We start from the raw sequence: 15,381 nt of genomic DNA, 5'->3' as shown, positions 1-15,381 counted from the left end.
GCTGCCCAGGAGGCCACCGCCAGCAGAAGCCCAGCTGCTCAGGAGGCCACCGCCAGCACAAGCCCAGCTGGGCCATGAAGGACCGCCAGCAAAAGGCCCGCTGGGCCGTGAAGGACTGCCAGGAAAAGGCCCGTTGGGCCATGAAGGACCGCCAGTAAAAGGCCCGTTGGGCCATGAAGGACCGCCAACAAAAGGCCTGTTGGGCCATGAAGGACTTCCAGCGCCTGCCCCGCTGGGCCATGAAGGACCTGCCATCTGAAGCACCGCTGAACAGGGCACCGCCATCTCAAGCACCGCTGAACAGGGCACCGCCATCTCAAACACCACTGAACAGGGCACCGCCATCTGAAGCACCGCTAGCCCATGAGCGGCAGGGGCACTGACGCAACTAAGTCCGTCACGGGGTGAATGATGCACTCTGGGCACCATGGCCCCTCCAGAACCAGAGGAGACTGACATCCACTACCTCTGTCCTTAACAGGATGAAGCACTCTGGGCACCATGCCCCCTCCAGAAACAGTGGAGACTGACATCCACTACCTCTGTCCTTAACAGGATGAAGCACTCTGGGCACCATGCCCCCTCCAGAACCAGTGGAGACTGACATCAACTACCTCTGTCCTTAACAGAATGAAGCACTCTGGGCACCATGACCCCTCCAGAACCAGTGGAGACTGACATCCACTTGTGAGACTGTGGCCCAGGATTGAACAGTGGGCAGACCACCCACTGTAGAGACTTGAGAGACTGTGTCTTTGCACTCCCCAGGATTGAACAGTGGGCAGACCACCCACTGTAGAGACTTGAGAGACTGTGGCTCTGCACTCCCCAGGATTGAACAGTGGGCAGACCACCCACTGTAGAGATTTGAGAGACTGTGGCTTTGCACTCCCTAGGATGGAACAGTGGGCATGTGCCCCCCTCGTGGATTTGGCATCGTGCACTCAAGCGGCTGAGGTGCCCCCCCATTTCCCTCCCCCTGAGGTGCCTGTTTTCTTGCTCTCTGATGCCCCTGCAGTGTTCTCTCCATCATGGTCGGGGATCTTGTGTGGGCCTCGCCCATACCGTGTGGTCCCAGTGTTCCACGGACTATCTTAGTGCACTACCTGGACTACTATGCTTGGTATATATTTTGTACATAGTGTATATGTATATTTCTGCCTACTTGTTTTTAATATATTACAATGCTTACACTAATTTTCTATTGTCTTTACATTCTTCCGGGGGGGTTTGCGGTGTGTTATTGTGATGTTTTAATATGCATTTGTGTGTGTTGTAGTGGGTGAGGGTGGGGGTGTTGCGTGTGTGTGTCCCTGTTTTTCCCTCCCCCCTCCCCTGTGTCGTAGGTGCAGTACTCACCGTGGTCTTCGCCGCCGGCATTCGTGCTCCTGGTAGAGGAGCAGGAAGTCCATTGCAGGGAGAATTTGGAGTTCCTGGTCCATGGTGTCCTCGTTCCTCGTGGGGTGTGTAGAGGTGAGCGTTTTCCCTTTGAAATTCCTGTTTCCGCCGTGTTTTTATCCGCAGTGAATCCGCCCCGGAAAAGGTGGCGGATTGGTAGGTTGTGATACTGTGGGCGGTACATTGTCTCCCGCCTGTCTGTTGTCGGTGACCACCGCGCTGTTTGTTTGTACCGCTGTGGCGGTCGGAGTGTTAAAGTGGCTGTCTTTGTTGGCGGTTTCCGCCACGGTCGTAATTGCAATTTTTTTACCGCCAGCCTGTTGGCGGTATACCGCCGCTTTAACACCGTTCGCCAGGGTTGTAATGACCACCCAAATGTCTAAAGTAAAAAAAATGCCATCTTTTTGTAAAAGTGGCTTTTTCAGAACTGCAATTTACAATCTGATTTCACCATGAGTTGTGATTTAAAAATGTGAGTCAAGAGACACCAAAATTGAAAAACATATATCTTCTTGATTGTAAATTACACTGTTGTGTAGCCATTTTAGTTATAGCTCCCTGCACGTTAGTTTAACACATTAGGCCGTTGTGCACTTTGACCTAGTTATATTTTATTCAGCTTCGCATTGTTATTTTTACAATAACCAGTTTTACGGTCTTGTTTTATTTTCATCTATCTAACTGTTTTGCTTAGCCCTGCACTGTGTTCTCAAACAAGACATTCTTGATCACTTTGTGCTTCAGTCAAGGCTGCAGTTTGGTACATTGCTGATGAATGTGGTAGAAGTTTAGTCTCCAACATTCGTAGAAAATACACATCCTTACGTAGGGACATTTTCTTAGAACATCAGCTGTGTTACCATAAAAACACTTCCTAGTCCCATTTCATGTTAAGAGGGAGATTCCAGCCAGGGAACCACAACTGTATGCCGATTGCTGAATGCTTCACTGCAGATGCTAACGCAGACTACAGGCCTTTGCTCAGGTATGAGGGTTGATTTCCTCCCGGGGGAACCTGAAAGGCAGAATTAGAGCTTAACATCCTGTGCTCAAATTATGACTCAGATAGAAAATAGTTAATCAGTTCTAGTGGCAATATGATAGCGTTATCCTTATGCTTCAGTCTCATCGTCACCATTCTAATTATGTTATGTTGTGTCGTTCTGGTTATTGCAGCTCACGCTTTGCTATCTAAAATGCAGTTGTTTTATTAAACAGGTCTTAAAACTCATACTGCTTTTTTTGTCATTTATATATGAGACTGAATTGCGAATGAGAAAACCGGATGCGACCTGAGTGACCACGACTTCCCTGAGAAGTATGATATGTCATGCGCTCGGCTGCCCAATCATCTCTACCTTTTGGGAGAGACGAGGCACTGCTAGTTAGCTGGAGCAAAACCCAGATTTGGAGCGACAGGTGTCACCCACTGTGGGTCAGACTCAGTCTCCAACACCGTGGACGATCTTGCCGCTCAAAATCCAGTAGTCTCATTAGAGTAATAAGAGCCTACGCGACAACACTTGCAATATAAAATAAACTAAACCCAGTGTTATCCTATGGGAGAGATATGCCTTGTTGTAATGAAAAACAACTTATGGAGTTTTTCAGTACTAGGATATGTAAAACTCAAAAGTATTTGTCCTGCCTTTTAAATACATTTTACCGTGCCCTACGAGTTGTCCAGGGCCGGCCATAGGGGTTACATAGAACTACAAAAAGGGAAGGTTTGGTCCTGGCAAAAGGGTAATTTTAGCAACACATAAGGATGATGGACGGAGTGCTGACAATGCAAACACTCACCCCCAGTCACAGATCTGGGTTAAATCCATTGTTCTTTTGCTCACCATGCCACCCTAGTTTGGACCCAGCCATATGCAAATCAGTCTTGAACATGTTCCTCATGTACCAGTTTCAGGGTATCACCCTTCTTCAGCCAGGTTAGCTTGATTCCAGTGGCACAGTGAGCAAGGGACCCACATCTGGGCATACCCTTCCCACTTAGGGCAACAAAAGGGTAATTTTTCCAGGTCAACATGGCAGTATCAATCTGCACACACAGGTTCTGCAAATGCAAGCCTGAGACTTGCCTAGAGGGCTATATAAAGTGGGTGACACAATCAGTGCTGCAGCCCACTAGAAGCATTTACTCTACAGGCCTTGGGCACAGGTAGCATGCTTTACTAGGGACTTATAAGAAAATTAAACATGCCAGTTGGGGTTAAGCCAATGTTACCATGATTTAGAGGAGAGAGCGCAAGCACTTTAGAACAGGTTAGCAGTGGTAAAGTGCACAGAGTCCTAAAGTCAGCAAAAACCAAGTCAGAAAAATGAAGGAGATAGCCAAAAGTTGAGGGAAGGCCACCTAATGCTGTCAGTTTTAACAGCCCATACCCCCTCTTCATTTACCCATACCATTAACTGTATCTAACAATCTGATGGTTAGGGATAGCCTAGTGTATATTGGTTGATTCTGGCTGTCTTGAGAAGGTGTATTCAAGTATGGGACAACATATGACATGTGTCAAGTATCTCCTTAAGAGGATCCAGGATAGGAGGGAAAAGACTACAAAGGGTAAAATACCTCCTTGCAATTTTGGAGCTCTTGATCGAATGGTAAGATGAATAGATAAGTTAGTAGCAAGGTATCAAACTACCCTTGACATCAGAATAGTGGATCGAGCCAAGGAAGAAAAACCAGATGTAGTATTTTCAACCGCAAGAAGCAAGAATCAGAGAAAAATAGTAATAATGGAGGACAATGGAACAAATGAATGGTGGTGCAGTCATCACATGTAGATGACTCCATAATTGTGACTCATAAATAAATTTGCATGTCAGGAAAAGAATCTAATTCATCTTGGATTTGAAACCTCACATACATTTCCTGGAAAGTCCATCATCTTGGAAGAGCCAACTTTCAAGATTTTTCAGAACAATATATTGCCACACAAAGGAGATTGCCAAGTTTGACATTATTTGTTCAGGATTGAACTCCATTGTCCCACTACCTCTCTTCTCACAGAACACCCAATTTATCCCATGCAAAACCCATGCTGTATTGGACTAGGCAGTCAGTGTGCTTAACTATGTCTGTATTGGACTAGGCAGTCAGTGTGCTAAACTATGTCCTGAGCGTGGTGACCAGCAGCATGCTACCTGATTGTGTAAGAAGTACACTTTCTTTTACAATCTATGGTATAATCGCTTACCACTATGGTGTAAGTGCACTGGCTGGGAATACATCTAATTTGTATAAGGTATACTATATGATTGGCCTCAATGAAATCCCGGAGTTAATTGGAAACAGCTCTTGGTAGCAGTTTGACCAAAAAGGGGGCTGAGAAATAGGATGGTTTTATGATAAAATGTCTGTGTCTATAAATGCAAGGACCACAGCAGCAGATTTTAAAGCATTTGAAAAAACTTTGGTTACTATGTAATGATTAATTGTTGCTTTATTATCCTGTTAAAATACTGCTAATAAACACCTACAAGCCTAAACGTGTTTGGTGGTATAATGTCTAAAAGGGAGTGCAAATGTTTGTTTTTTAACAATCAGGATGACTAAGTCTGTGCCACTAGGAGGCGGGAATCTAGTCAACTGGTTGTGGTAAGGGAAGTCTGATGAACCAGTGGAGTGGCCTGCAAGCTTTGAATAGGTTTATGGTTTAATCTGATTTTGGTAGAAACGCAGCCATAGTCCCCATCACATGTAAAAAGTATTGTGAAAGTGGAATGACTTACTAATGATTTTCATTTCTTAATGGTTATGAATTTGCATGGAATTATGTTAACCTAGAAAATAATGTGTGACTTGAAAATATGCCCTCTTCTGTGGCCGCCATATTTATATAAATGTTTTAGTGAATGCATATTTGTATTAGTTATTGTGCACATGTAGAAGAAAATGTACTAGTAAGTCATATTAATGGATTTAAGTTATGTATCTGAGTTATTAACTTTAGGCCATAAGTTGGTGAGGTTTGGGCCTAGTTGCAAACCCTCATGTTAAGCTGCAGTGTTTAATAAATGGTGGAAAATGTATTGCCAGACTAGAAAATGAATGCTTCATTGTTCAATCTGTTCTGACCAAACAAACTGTGAATGTATTTAACTTTCTTATGAGAACTGCTTGTAGAATCATGCTGTCATAGGAAAATGCAACAAAGTAAACTTGATGCGTGTGACAGAAATGCTCCCAGGAATCAACAATGGATGCACTGACTAGAGTACATATTTCAACAGAGATACCTGTAGAGCCTGACAATGGGAATAGGAGGAGAGGAGCCTATCATCCACATGTGAAAGACATTTTAGTTATATCTTAGATTTGGGTTTCAGTTTCCTTTAGATCAACTGTAGACGTACGCTTCTTTGATCAATGACAATGTGTGAAGATGTTTTAGGAAATTCCAACTTCTCCTGACTGTAGTGAGAGTTTGATGCCATTTTCAGCCACTCTTATTTTGCTCACTGTCTTATTCTGTTTGAGAAGCTGAACAGTTACTGATGACTTTATTTGCTAAATTTAACATTATTGCTTATATTGTTAATGAAATGGTGATCCCTTAAAGTTGCTCCCTAAATGGTTCAGATAGCTTAGAGCCCATCATATTCCCTATCACTGCCAAATTGCTGAAACTGATCAGTTGGATGTCCAGCCGACAAAGAGAATCGTATAACAGAATGCTATTGTTTGTTGAAGGTTTCGTTCTTTAAATCTCTAGGCACCAACCGGTATTTTCATAGAGCCAATGCATGAGTTGTTTTCCAAATTAACTTTGACTAAAAATACTTTTGCATGAAGTCCAAAGATGCTATTCTAATTGGAGTGTAAGTTAGTAATCCCAATGTTGTTAAATGCTATTAACTGAGAATTGATCTTGTTCACCTGTTGAATCTAGATGTACGTCATGTCTATTGTGCAGTTATTGTTACTATTGATTTGTACTGTAACTCTTGAATGTTAAATTGCAATTGCTTTAGTTAAATTGAGATTCTTTAGAAGATTTGGTCAGCCAGTGTTGTTCATATATGTTTATCATTTGGTATTTAGACTAATATACGTGATGTTAGCATTGTTAATATAGGTATAAACCTTCTAACTTTTACTAAAAGGTGTGGTTATTCATGGCCATATAGGCTATGATGCGTGAAGTTTACTGACTGAAGGTTTTGATAAATAGATTGTTGTATATGTTGTTGTCATTAGAATTCGTTGTGAGGAGAGATGAGAGTAAGGATAGTGAGATTCCTCTAAGCACAGTCAAAAGATCTATCACACCTCTAATGCATCTCCTTTGAAATGAATTATAAAAGACCAAATAAGGTCAGACACGCTCACAGTGTCTTGGGGTAAGGTCATATTCTCTCCCTCATCCTTAACCAAGGTCAGGGGGATTTAAGTGATGCACATTCCACAACCTCACCCATGAACATATTGGTAAGTGTTCAAAGTCACCATCAGACTTGAGCAAACTTGGCCATGGTGACGGACACATGCCCTGCCATCCTCAGGCAAGGACTGAAAGCATGGGAGCCACCCCATCTTAGGCCATTTGGCAAGGTCATGGATGGAACTTGTTAACACCCCTAGCTTTTAGTCAAGGCGGGGTACAATGGTTATAGACAGGCCAGAAGGGACGGAGGCTAAATCCCTTGTTGCTTTCTATGTTCCCCTGGCCTTGTAAACAGCAAAAGAGCCATGGTACTTAATGTGTGGGCTTATATTTCCGTTCGTAAATAATGAAACATCGGGTCTTCTACCTATGCAGTTTTTTTTGTTTTATATCTTTTCCCTTATTTGCCACCTTGCAAGTCTCCAATGTGCACGCACTCCGTTTTGTGGATGTGCACTGGGTTCCTGTTGTCTGTGCATGCCCACTCAGCATGCACACACGTTTTGAAAGATGTCTAAATTTTGACATGCATGTTGGACACTCACATTTTGCATAATATATCCAAAACACTGAACTCATTTTGAGGAGACCATGATACGAATCAAAGGATTGAAAGGCTACTCTGTCAAAATAGTGGCTCAGTGATATCTGAGTTACTCATGCACAAAACTTTCCTGTGGGAAATGGCTTTTCAGTTAAACTCATTTTGGGTTCCCACTTATAACTCCCGAGCTGCTTTACCTAACTGCAAACACTAGCATGCTATGAGAGTGCTCTTGCATTTGTTTACTTCTAGTTTGGTGCAGATTAATAAATGGTAGCCAATCCCACATTTCCTATGGATTATGGTGTCAACTTTAACTACAGAGAAGCTACTGCACGTCTGTGACATATTAGCAATCAACTTTTTATTGATGAGCAGTAAATTGTTCTCCCTTTAAGGACTAGAATAATTTCCCTGAACATTTACACTTTATAGTAGAAACATATTATTTAGAGATAAGCTACTAATAACAAAATATTTTTGGCTCGACTGGAAACATATGTCAACAAGTAAACAGAAAAGGCAACTGTCATGGACCTTGTATTGCACCCTACATGATAAGTATTGAGGTGTTCCCACCGACTCAGAATGAGTATGAACCGCTTCGCAACTATACAGTATAGGCAGAGTAATCTGGAGATTCGAAGAACGCAAAAAAACAGACAACGTTACATTGCCAAAGAATTGTCCATTTTTGTGAAATGTATTCAATTTTCTATTCTTCACATCTCATCAGACAGCCTGTTTAGAGGAATCGCTCTCCGTAGATAAGACAAGTAGCTTATAATTGCTCATTACATTGTCTTTATTGGGTACTTAATTGCTTTATAGTGTTAATATTTATTGGAAGTTAATTAAATGGTGGACGATTTTAAATGCTGAAAGATTTAAACATCATTTGGTACTCGTTAGGCTGCCAATTACCATACATGTGTAACGTTAACATCTCAAATGCCAATTCAATCTAATCCAAGACACACTGCAGGTCTTTAAATGTAATTACAACAGAATTGCCTTTGGATCTACTAGTTAAAGCTCAATTCGGATTTTTTTTCCAGGTGTTAGAGGACGCTTCACCTAAGTTCATCGGAAAAATCTGGTTCCTTCACAGCACATTAAACACCCCACTCTCGAAACTGAATCTGATAATGATTAATGCAAATATCACTTCTTCACTTTGACAGTGCATAGCGATGATTTCCTTGGGATTGTATTTATACCGTGAATGCAAATAAAATTCAAATTATTTTCTTATTATCAGCTTGTTTGTTGCAGACTGTACATTGATCATCTCTATTGCTTTGAGTTCATTAAGATAGTATGCAATCCAGATATAAGAAATAAACCAAAAAAGCTGATCATCTCATCTCTTTAAATTCTTTCATAACAAAGTGTGCCTTTGAGAAGTATCGTGTGTAGTATCGTGTGTAGTGGAATTTCACAGGTTAGGATAGGGATCTCTCACAGAACTACTTAAAGACGTCCTGGCAGATAGCTGTCTCTCTCTTTCAAGCTCTTATTTTCCTTTGTATGTCTCTCTGTTTCTCTCGCTATCTCTCTGTTTATCCGTCTTTTCTATGTATCTCTATTACTCCCTCTGTATCTCACGTCCTCTCTCTTTCCTGTCTGTCATCTTTGCATTGTCCAGTACATCATGTGATGTCACTTGGAACCTTCTGGTGTAAAACGTATGTGTGAGTCACAGTTTAAAGATGATGTACTTCATCTTTAAGTGTGCAGCAATACATGCATGTAACATGGCTATTCACACCTAGCACTGTATCTGCATGTTAATACCCACATAGAATTAGGGCCTGGTTTAGATCTTGACGGTCGCACCCCCAAGCCACATCAACGGCATACCTGAGAAGATCATCAGATCATCATCTGACCCTGGTTCCCAGGCAGGTCGCTCCCCTCACCGCCACGCAGCCCCCAGTGTGACCACTCTCGCTGCCGTGCCCTGACTGCCTGTGCCTGTCTTCTGTGACCGAGCGCCAGTGTCCTCTCTGATTTTGTGCCACGAGTGCCCGTGTCCGCTTTTTTTATTCTGTACCCCGAGTGCCAGTGTCCCTGGTATTGTTGCCCTGATTTGTTCTCCCTTACTTTTGTTACCCTGACTGTGCTCCCTTTTCTTTCTGTTTCCCTCGTCTTGCCGCGTCACCCCCTCGCCGCCCGTTTTCCCGCCGCCGCGTCCCGGTAGCTCCACCCCCTTGCACTCCATTGGCCGCCCGCTCCCACGAGTGCCTGTGTCCGCTTTTTTTATTCTGTACCCCGAGTGCCTGTGTCCCTGGTATTGTTGCCCTGATTTGTTCTCCCTTACTTTTGTTGCCCTGACTGTGCTCCCTTTTCTTTCTGTTTCCCTCGTCTCGCCGCGTCAACCCCTCGCCGCCCGTTTTCCCGCCGCCGCGTCCCGGTAGCTCTGCCCCCTTGCACCCCATTGGCCGCCCCGCTCCCACCTCCCAGCTGCCCCTCCCTCCCTCTTCCCCTCATATGGAGGCCGCGCAGCGATAGAGAGCGCGACCTCTGACCCTGGTTCCCAGGCAGGTCGCTCCCCTCACCGCCACACAGCCCCCAGTGTGACCGCTCTCGCTGCCGTGCCCTGACTGCCTGTGCCTGCCTTCTGTGACTGAGCGCCAGTGTCCTCTCTGATTTTGTGCCCCGAGTGCCTGTGTCCGCTTTTTTTATTCTGTACCCCGAGTGCCAGTGTCCCTGGTATTGTTGCCCTGATTTGTTCTCCCTTACTTTTGTTGCCCTGACTGTGCTCCCTTTTCTTTCTGTTTCCCTTGTCTCGCCGCGTCACCCCCTCGCAGCCCGTTTTCCCGCCGCCGCGTCCTGGTAGCTCCGCCCCCTTGCACTCCATTGGCCGCCCCGCTCCCACCTCCCAGCTGCCCCTCCCTCCCTCTTCCCCTCATATGGAGGCCGCGCAGCGGTAGAGAGAGCGACCTCTGACCCTGGTTCCCAGGCAGGTCGCTCCCCTCACCGCCACGCAGCCCCCAGTGTGACCGCTCTCGCTGCCGTGCCCTGACTGCCTGTGCCTGCCTTCTGTGACCGAGCGCCAGTGTCCTCTCTGATTTTGTGCCCCGAGTGCCTGTGTCCGCTTTTTTTATTCTGTACCCCGAGTGCCTGTGTCCCTGGTATTGTTGCCCTGGTTTGTTCTCCCTTACTTTTGTTGCCCTGACTGTGCTCCCTTTTCTTTCTGTTTCCCTCGTCTCGCCGCGTCACCCCCTCGCCGCCCGTTTTCCCGCCGCCACGTCCCGGTAGCTCCGCCCCCTTGCACCCCATTGGCCGCCCCGCTCCCACCTCCCAGCTGCCCATCCCTCCCTCTTCCCCTCATATGGAGGTCGCGCAGTGGGCGCGCCGCTAGGCAAGCCCGTCTGCGCCCGTCCGCACCTGGACCGCGCCCAGCGCCAGACCCCCTGGCCCCCGCCGCTGCCAGCCTACCCGCCGGACCTACGACACCGACACCCTCCTCGGACTCAACACCAGCCGGATTCCCGGGTGCTGCCGAGCCGCCCCAAGACGCACCCACGGACCCTTTGCCTGCCAATCCTGCAAGTTCTCCTGCATCCGGACCCGCACCCGTCAAGCCAAGCACCAGCAGCAACCACCTGAAGTGCATCCTGCTCAACACCCGCTTCATCCACAGACACGCCGTGGAACTCTGGAACCTGCTCGACACCACATCTCCAGACGTCGCCTTCCTCACAGAAACCTGAATGAACGCCTCCTCAGCGCCCGACATCGCCATCGCCATCCCGGACGGATACAAGATCACCCGGAGGGACCGCGTCAACCAGACAGGAGGAGGCATCGCCATCGTCCACAAGAACACCATCCGCATCACGACCAACTCCGACGACACCCTCACAGCCGCCGAACATCTTCACTTCCAGATACACACCGACCCCAAGACCACACTCAGAGGCACCCTCATCTACAGACCCCCAGGACCCCGCACACAATTCAGCGAAGACATTGCAGACTTCATCAGCCCACACGCCCTCCCCTCCGCTGACTACATCCTCCTAGGGGACCTCAACTTCCACCTGGAGAACAACAATGACAACAACACCACCACCCTGCTGGACAACCTCGCCAACCTCGGACTCAAGCAACTGGTGAACACCCCCACCCACTACGCCGGACACACGCTTGACCCAGTCTTCTCCTCCAGCAAGTACATCTCCTTCAGCCACTCCACCGGACTCCACTGGACAGACCACAGCTGCGTCCACTTCAGCTTCAGAAGAACCACGACTCACCACCACCCACAACAGGCTCCCCGCAGGAGCTGGAACAAGATCACCACCGACCAGCTCTCCACATCACTGAGCCAGAACCCTCCCGCCAGCTCAGCGGACCCCAACCAAGCAGCCAACAACCTCACACAGTGGATCACCAACTGCGCTGACAACCTCGCACCTCTGAAAACCTATCCCATCAGGCCCAACAGCAAGAAAGCCTCCTGGTTCAACAACGACCTCAAGAACTCCAAGAAGAACTGCCGCACCCTCGAGAAAGCCTGGCGAAAAAACCCAACTACAGACAACATGACAGCCCTCAAGCACGCCTCCCGCAAACACCACCAGCTGATCCACACCACCAAGAAGACAGCATTCAAAGAACGACTAGACAACAACGCACACAACAGCAAGGAACTCTTCAGCATCGTTAAAGAGCTCTCCAACCCCAGCGCCGGAAACAACGACATCACTCCCTCACAAGACCTCTGCGACTCACTCGCCTCGTTCTTTCACTGCAAGATCGCCAACATACACAACAGCTTCGGCGCACAGACCACGCACCCAACCACCAAACCGACGCCCCCCAACACCACCCTCCGCTCCTGGACCCCGGTCAGCACTGAAGACACCATCCATACGATGAACACCATCCATTCCGGATCACCAACCGACCCATGCCCCCACCACGTCTTCAACAAGGCCGACTCCGTCATCGCACCCCATCTCCGGGACATCATCAACTGCTCCTTCAACACCGCCACCTTCCCAGAGAGCTGGAAGCATGCCGAACTCAGCGCCCTCCTGAAGAAACCATCAGCAGACCCCACCGACCTCAAGAACTACCGCCCCATCTCGCTCCCCCCGTTTCCGGCCAAAGTCATCAAGAAGACCGTCAACAGACAGCTAGCCGCCTTCCTCGAGACTAATGAATCCCTCGACCACTCGCAGTCCGGCTTCCGAGCCAACCACAGCACCGAGACCGCCCTCATCGCAGCCACTGACGACATCCGAGCCCTGCTCGACAACGGGGAAACAGCGGCCCTCATCCTCCTGGACCTCTCCGCAGCGTTCGACACTGTCTGCCACCGCACCCTAGTGCAGCGCCTCAGCGACATCGGAATCCAAGAGAAGGCACTAGAGTGGATCATCTCGTTCCTCGCCGGAAGAACCCAGAGAGTCCGCCTCCCCCGTTCAGATCCAAGGCCACCGAAGTCATCTGCGGCGTACCACAAGGATCATCACTCAGCCCCACCCTCTTCAACGTCTACATGAGCCCCCTCGCAGCCATCGCACGCCAACACAACCTCAACATCATCTCCTACGCCAACGACACCCAGCTGATCCTCTCCCTCACCAACGACCCAGCCACCGCCAGAACCAACCTGCACGAAGGGATGAAAGACGTAGCCGAGTGGATGATGAACAGCCGCCTGAAACTGAACTCAGACAATGACGGAAGTCTTCATCCTTGGATCATCACCCTCTGCCTGGGACGACTCCTGGTGGCCCCCTGCCCTGGGCAGCGCACCCAAACCAACGGACCACGCACGCAACCTGGGCTTCATCCTGGACTCCTCCATCTCGATGACCAGACAAGTCAACGCCGTCTCATCATCATGCTTCAACATCCTACGCATGCTACGAAAGATCTTCCGATGGATCCCCACCGAAACCAGGAAGACAGTCACCTAGGCACTCGTCACCAGCCGACTGGACTACGGTAACACCCTCTACACCGGAACCACGGCCAAACTACAGAAAAGACTCCAACGCATCCAGAACGCCTCCGCACGCCTCATCCTTGACATCCCCCGACACAGCCACATCTCCGGACACCTGAGAGACCTGCACTGGCTCCCAGTCAGCAAGAGAATCACGTTCCGTCTCCTCACCCACGCACACAAGGCCCTCCACGACCTGGGTCCCAGGTACCTCAACAACCGCCTGACCTTCTACACTCCCACCCGCCAGCTACGATCGACCAGCCACGCCCTCACCACCGTGCCACGCATTAGAAAAGCCACCATGGGAGGAAGATCCTTCTCCTACCTGGCAGCCAAGACTTGGAACTCCCTCCCCATCCACCTCCGTCTGACCCAAGACCACCTCTCCTTCAGGAAGCAACTCAAGACCTGGCTGTTCGAGCAGTAGCGGTCCCCCTCCCCCAGCGCCTTAAGACCCTCCGGGTGAGTAGCGCGCTTTACAAATTTCTTGATTGATTGATTGAGTACTGGAGGAGGTTCGCTGATGGAGGGAGGACATTGCGTGACCCAAAAGACAGTGGACAATGGCAGTGACTATGGAATAGAGGTAGGTCACACACCCACACTGTATCTTTGGCATATGTTTCCCCCTGCATCACACACAACACAGTAGTTTAAAAAGATTACTGTAACTTGTACATGTCTGCAGTGGTCTTGTGTTCATGTTCAATGACCCCCCCAATTCACACAGTCAATGAGGGTTTCCTACCTTCATGTCCAGCAATGGGGGGTTGTTTTTTCTCCATGATCCCATTGCAGAAGCAACAGCGTGTCCTGTCCGTCGTGCCCAGTTGAAAACAGGAGTGGAATCAGGAGAGAAGGAGTATTTTAAATCCTTGTCCTCCCCATACCGCCAACTCAGACGTGGAGCTTGGACTGCCATTTTTTCCATTGCGGTAAGACAGATCCAAATCTGCTCAGCAGTAAGTGTAGCTGGAGTTCTGCCATCAGCCACTATTTCCTATGCCTCCGTCGACAAGGGTGGTGTTTCTTGGCAGAGTCGTTGGCATTCGGGTAGCTTATCATGTATGGGACTGCTAACATGTATGGGACTGCCAACATTTAAATCTGGCAAGGAAAGATGGCAATGGGGTTTCAGTTGGAAAAATAAAACACCGGGACCATTACCAAAAAGATCTAAATCAGGTCCTTAAGCCTAGAATTATACTTGCTTTGAGCTGAAATTTCGTCATAATGTTTTTATGCAAATTTGGCGCAAACCTAACTCTAAATGTATACCTTGCTGCTAGACCCCTCTAGCGCCAACGTTTTGGAGTTAAAGTCATTTCTTGCTTGTGGGAAACTATCTTGCATCAATAAGATGCAAGGTAGGCGTTCATTGGCAAAATATTTTGATATGGCCTTAGCGCCAAATTTATCCCCTGTGCTAAAATCAAGCACAGGGGGAATGGGGCCTTCAATAATGGTGCTAAGCTTGCATAGCACCATTATTTAACGCCTGGTCAGGGCAGGCGTTAGGAGACCTGTGAGCCTATTTCCATGGTCAGAGTGTAGAAGGCTGGCATGGTTTGTAGTGGGTACCTAAGGTACTTACACCTTATACCAGGTCCAGTTATCCCTTATTAGTGAAATGTAGAGAGTGTGCAGAAGCCAGGCTCTTTAGCGGTAGTGTGGATGAGCAGCCAAGGCCTAACTAAGAGACATGCAAAGCTCATGCAATACCACTGTAGTTACACAGTACTCAAACACATGAAAGAAAATACCACAGAGACTATACTCCCTTAGGAGGTAATTAATACACAAATTATATACACTAGTATGCAGAAATAGCTGTAAAAACAATTAGAAAATAGTGCACATAGTGAAAATCACCATAGTTAGAAATGAGCCTAGGGGGAACACAAACCATATACTAGGGAAGTGGATTGCGAATGTCGGTCTCCCACCTGGGCAAGTGTAGTGTGTAGAGGGGTGCTGAGACTATTGGAAAACACCAAAGGCAAGTCATAGAACCCACCCCAGAGCCCAGGAAAGCAGGAATAAATCACACACAAGAACACAAGTAA

This window comes from Pleurodeles waltl, chromosome 7, assembly GCF_031143425.1.
Source record: "Pleurodeles waltl isolate 20211129_DDA chromosome 7, aPleWal1.hap1.20221129, whole genome shotgun sequence".
In the NCBI taxonomy this organism is placed as follows: Eukaryota; Metazoa; Chordata; class Amphibia; order Caudata; family Salamandridae; genus Pleurodeles; species Pleurodeles waltl.
Note: the sequence above shows the minus strand (reverse complement) of the source record.